A 6,000-nucleotide genomic window follows, 5' to 3' on the forward strand; every position below is an offset into this window, starting at 1 on the left:
TGCAACATTAGTGAACAGGGACTGTCAGTAGACACTCTGGTCCTTCTCTCAGGATCTCTTTCCATCACTATATCATGGTACCCTACCAAGTTATGTTATGTTATGTTATGTAGTTTTTGTATAGCGTACGGCTACTCGGTAAGAGTGTCCCGACGCTTTCCACCAGCAGCTCAAAATAACACAACACAGCTAAAAACGGAAGACAACAGAGAAGAAAAAAATAAAACAGTAGACAATAAAACAGACTAAGAGTTAAAAAGCCAGGTCTTCAGGCCCTTCCTAAACTGGAGTAAATTGGCAGTGCTGCGGAGCGGGAGTGGAAGCCGATTCCAAAGCTGGGGAGCTCTGCAACTAAAAGACCGCCCTCCAGCACGAGCCTTCCTCACCCGCGGGACCACAGCTTTAAAAAGGGATTCCGAGCGAAGAGAACGGACTGGATGATAAAAAGTCAGTCTCCGCCGCAGATATCCGGCCCCTGATCCATGCAAAGCTTTATGCATCAGGGTCAGGGTTTTAAACTGGATCCGCTTCCTGATGGGGAGCCAGTGTAACGTCTGAAGCAACCCGGAAGCTCGAGCTCGTCTGCCTAGGCCGAAAATCGCCCGGGCAGCAGAGTTCTGCACCACCTGAAGGCGCTGGACCAGGTAATCAGGGAGGCCAAGAAAGAGAGCATTGGCATAGTCTAGCCTTGAACCGACAAGAGCCTGCACAGTAATCCTCCTGTGCTCCTCAGACAGCAAGGGCAAAAATTTGCGGAGCATCTTCAGGATTCCGTAGCAGGTGCCGGCCAGGCCAAGAATATGACTACGTAGCGACAGCTGGTTGTCTAACCTGACGCCCAAATTTTTGGCCACCAAGGAAGACTGTGCTGGAGGGTTCATGTCGGACGGCCACCAATGCCGCCACTCCGGATCGGCAACGGAACCGAAAAATAAAATCTCAGACTTGCCCGAATTGGCCCTCAGACTGTTCCGCTGGAACCAGTCGAAGACCAATGCAAGACAGTCCCGGATTCTCTCTCCATCAAACTCTTGGTCTTTCCCGCATGTGAAGAGGAGTTGCGTGTCGTCGGCATAAGAGACGATCTGGGCCCCGTAAGCCTCCACCAAGGCCGCCAAAGGGGACATAAAGATGTTAAATAACGTGGGGCTCAACACAGAGCCCTGTGGAACCCCAACTCCCAATGGCGACATCTCGGCGGAACTCTGGGAGACCCAGACCGTCTGGCGGCGGCCTTCAAGAAAAGAAGTAAACCACCTGAGCACCGTCCCCCTAAGGCCGATGTCATAAAGCCTAGCTAAAAGCGCCTTGTGGGGGACGGTGTCGAAAGCCGCCGAAAGGTCTAACATGACCAGCATGGCCCTACCGCCGACATCCAGGGTCTCCCTGATGATCTCAGTCACCTCCAACAGAGCCGTTTCCGTACTAAAATTAGGACGGAAACCCGATTGAGATGGATGGAGCAGATTATTAGCTTCCAAAAAGCTCGACAGGACACCGTGGGCATGTTTTTCCGTTATCTTCGCCAGCGCTGGTAGAAGCGAGATTGGCCTGTAGTTCGCCAAAGCCTCGGTGTCAAGACCCGTTTTTTTTAGGAGGGGGATCACCATTGCTCTTTTCCAAGAACTGGGGACCCTACCCTCCCTCAGGGAGGCATTGAGGATGGAGTTGACCAGTGGATTCACCACTGCCGCCATCCCGGCCAAAAATTTGGCAGGGCAGGGGTCCAGTGGCGAACCGGATTTAAGATTGGCCAGCAGAGTCCGGGAGACATCGCTGGAAACAGCAGGGAAATCGGACAGCACCGCCGCAGATGTATGCGGAAGACTGCGGACTGCCCTCACAGCGCTGCTTCCGTCCGGTCCCTCCACGAAGGTAGCCTGAATATCCTTGATCTTATTTGTGAAGAAACCAGCAAGATCACACGCCCAAGCATCCGCCGAAGCTGGTAGAGGCGGATGGGAGCTGGGGGTCGTAAACTCCTTCACAATATTAAAGATCTCCTTACAGGAGTTCGCAGATGCCTCGATCCTCCTAGCCAGATAGTCCCTCTTGGCACCAAGGATGTCCCGATGGTAGGCCTTCACCGCCGCCTTATAAGCGATTTTGGCCTCCCCATCATACAGAAGGCGCCAGGCCCTCTCGGTCACCTTACACTGGCTCCGAGCCAAACGGAGCGCCTCCGTGAACCACGGTGCAGATTGCCGTGCCACCGTGGACCGGGGGGCTACCCTAGGGGCAAGATCGTCAAGCCTATCGGTGAGCCATCGCTGCATAGTCTCCGTGTCGCTGTCCAAGTCGCCCGAAAGATGACAAGGGTGATCCAGCAGCGCCTGCTCTAACATGTCGGGTGTCACTCTATGCAGCGCTCTCGAGGCCGGTCTGAGCACAGTAGGCGCTCTGTGATCCAAGTGTTGCATCTCTTCACAATCTAACAAACCATGTACATGTTCTGCAAAGGAAAAGACATGCAACAGAAATGGGAAAGCAGCATTTTATGCAGAAAGAAATACACGCCTAGTCAGGGCAACTTAAACATATGAAATTAATGGTGCACATTAAATATACATGAGCACATACAACTACAACAAAAAAGGAAATGTCAGTACATTAATTCAGAATTAAATTCATGTTACCTTTAAGTAAGGATAATATAACTTCAGGTACATGTTGGTAAATGTGACTAAGAACTACATTATGCATGTAAATATGCACATATTAGTGTGTTACCTAAATCTTTCTCATTTCTGAAGTAAACACATTCTAATAGTGTGAGGATGGTTGCATAAGATTCTTAAAAGTACAATTTATTTTAATAAGATTAAGGCGTCAGTGTATATGAATCTCTAGCTCTACAGTGAGTGCACTTCAGTAGTACATCAAAGTGCAATACTTCTCATTGATAACGTTAGGATACACAGAGTACATGTTGCTAAGTTGCTAAGTGCACATATATATTGCGTATTTGTGACGGGCAAGGGTGCAGCCAAAATAACGCTTCAGAACAGAACCCCTGCATAAGCGCTTCAGTAAAATTGTAGACTTTTTCTTCTGTCAGCTTGTGTCAGAAATACCGACATTCACTAAACATACTGCTATGATTTCACTGGAAAAATGGTGCTCGGATATTGCAATATGGGCCTATAGTGAGAGTTTAGTGTTGCACACACTTGAAAGATAAACAAGCCCCAGACACCCCCTTGCTGCTTTATGGGATTAGACCTTGTTCATATCCACACACTGACACATGTCTACGACTGCCATCTCAAGGAGACACTGAGAATGTCCTTTTAGACTCTATTAACGATTGAATGCTGTATCGAACCATAGCAGATTGTCTTACCTATGATTCCGCCCTGCATCGCCCGTGAGCTTCGTTTCTCAATGGACCTAACCCACTGGGAAAGTTTGGATTACTAGTTTTTTTATTTAGTTCATTGTGATATACAGATATCTGTTGCTAGTGACAAATGTATATCTATAATACCCAAGGCATTATTGTTTCTACTATCTTTTAAGTCTAAACCATGTTATAAGAGATATATATATATATATATATATATATATATATATATATATATATATATATATATATGCACACCATCCAGCCTCTACAGAATCATCAAAAGAATCTCCCACAGAAGAAGGCACGGACTCGAGGTAGTCAGGATTCGGCATCTATTTATTTTTTTGAGTCACCCTCAATCCCAGAGGTAAGAGAGACGCGTTTCGGCTTACTGGAAGCCTTTATCAATCTGTTTGGCGCCATTTACAAAAGCAAAATTTAAAGTCATTCCCAATTACGTCATAGGTAAACATAAAAGACATACTCTAAAAAAATGCAACCATGATGAAAGCCTTATGCAGCAACTAAATCCATGCATCCTACAGCTGGGTATCAGCAATATTAAAGGTGAAACATATTTAGTTGTATAAATTGCACAGTGCATTAAAATAGTTTGCATGAAGTCCCATTATTCTAAGGTAAATGGTGAATGATTAAGTATGCTCAAAATGAATTTCACCTGCCGTAATTGGTACATTGGTAACATATAATGTGCGCCTCCAAATTTTCCATCCTGTGTTACAACATTGTGAAACATAAAATATGTTGAATTAATTAAAAGAACATGCTGCCGCACTTAAATTACCAAATAAAAAACAGCCACTGTCACGGAGTGCTCAACACGAGTTCATAACACACCCTCCGATTGAAGACCTCTAACCTTGTGCTTCGGGATTTAGTTTTAACACCTGCCATGCTGCAGATGTCACGATTCCAAACACCAAAGTTAAAAGGCACGGTGACAGGGTTAAAAGCAGCCTCACATTGGGGTCAATACACAGAAACTGTGGAATTACGACTTAAATGTCAGTCTTCAAGCACATGCTTGAAACCCCACGGGACTACCTCTCCCATAGTGCCTTTCACTGGTCAGAGAGTACACAGAGGTTTGCACCCAAAATTCCGGTGTCAAGTCTACTCCAAGTTCGTACAGCCAGGGCAAATGCAACAGTCAAAATATCTTAAAAGTCATGCAGCATGAAAATCAGTTCTGCTGTGGCACAGCCTGGGGATTGAAGGGGACAAGTGGATAAAGTGATAACGCCAAACTATCCTCACCGCTTCGGCGTTGGCGTCCGCAGTGCCCAGTCACCAGATGGCAGCAAACTCATGGGCAAGGCATTTCATGCCTAGGGAAACTACGACCCGCGCTGGCAGTCGTGAAAAACCGCCCCGCTGCGGGCCCCAGGTCACCCACAGCTGTCATCCTCATTCCTTTCCTTGGCAGCCAAACTGGGGGCTCACCCTCCTGCACTCCCGTACTTCACCATAGACTTGCGGTCACAAGGGGAGAGCCACAAAACGACTGGTGTTCCGTGAAAAAGCGTGGCGACCTCTCACGCTGAATTAGAATGCACACCATCCAGCCTCTACAGAATCATCAAAAGAATCTGAAGGCACGGACTCGAGGTAGTCAGGATTCGGCATCTATTTATTTTGTTGAGTCACCTGTAGTGTTGCGAGATGTGGGCGCGGCCACTGTGGCCCACGACCGAAACTGCCCTGAGACTCCACCCCCCCCCACAAGCGTGGGATTGTTGGTTTGCCCCGACGTGGATACGGAGGGGACGTGCTGTAACCAATAAAGAGCCCAGGGACCCTGGGCGTGGCAGGCAGTGTACTGACCACCAACATAGCTACGTGTGGTCTCTAGTTTGTCCTAGCTTAGGCCCATTTACCAGAACACCACATTGGCGACGAGGTGGCCTCGCCACCCCATCGCGTGCCATGCACCACCGCCCTGCCTCTCGCGGGCCTACATCGGCGCCCCCAGCGGTGCGCCCAGCGTCCCGACAAGAGGCCTCACCGGGAGGTCAAGTCAAGTCAAAAAATGTATATAGCGCACTACATACCCAGAGGGTCTCAGGCGCTTGAGGAAGGGTGGGGAGTTACTTGTCGAATATCCAAGTTTTAAGTTGCGTTCTGAATGATAGGTGGTTCTGAGTGAGGCGAAGGTGAATGGGGAGTGAGTTCCAGGTTTTAGCTGCCAGGTAGGAGAAGGATCTACCTCCCATGGTGGTTTTGTTGATGCGGGGTACGGCAGCAAGGGCTTGGTTGGAGGAGCATAGCTGGCGGGTGGGGGTGTAGAAGGAGAGTCGTGTGTTGAGGCATTCGGGTCCGAGTTCGTAAAGTGCTTTGTGTGCGTGGGTTAAGAGGCGGAATGTTATTCTTTTATTGACGGGGAGCCAGTGGAGGTTTTTCAGGTGGCTAGAAATGTGGTCTTTACGCGGGATGTCTAGTAGGAGTCTGGCTGAAGCGTTCTGGATGCGTTGGAGTTTTTTCTGAAGTATTGCGGTGGTTCCGGCGTATAGGGTGTTACCGTAGTCCAGGCGGCTCGTGACCAGCGCGTGGGTGACCGTTTTTCTAGTTTCGGTGGGGATCCAGCGAAATGTTTTTTTGAGCATGCGAAGAATGTTGAAGCACGATGATGAGAC

The 6,000-nt window shown here is 48.4% G+C and overlaps 1 protein-coding gene across 1 annotated transcript in view; it reads right to left on the reverse strand.

Annotated features, from left to right (window-relative positions):
* The window catches only part of KIAA0319 (KIAA0319 ortholog), a 587,552-nt gene extending 582,605 nt beyond the window's left edge, over window positions 1-4,947 (reverse strand). Inside the window, exon 1 of the mRNA XM_078687943.1 lies at window positions 4,625-4,947. The gene's annotated coding sequence lies outside the window, so the exon portion shown is untranslated. The remainder of the gene's footprint in view (window positions 1-4,624) is intronic.
* Between the last annotated feature and the right edge of the window lie 1,053 nt (window positions 4,948-6,000).

Source organism: Lissotriton helveticus, chromosome 4_1 (assembly GCF_964261635.1).
Source record: "Lissotriton helveticus chromosome 4_1, aLisHel1.1, whole genome shotgun sequence".
Lineage (NCBI taxonomy): Eukaryota > Metazoa > Chordata > Amphibia > Caudata > Salamandridae > Lissotriton > Lissotriton helveticus.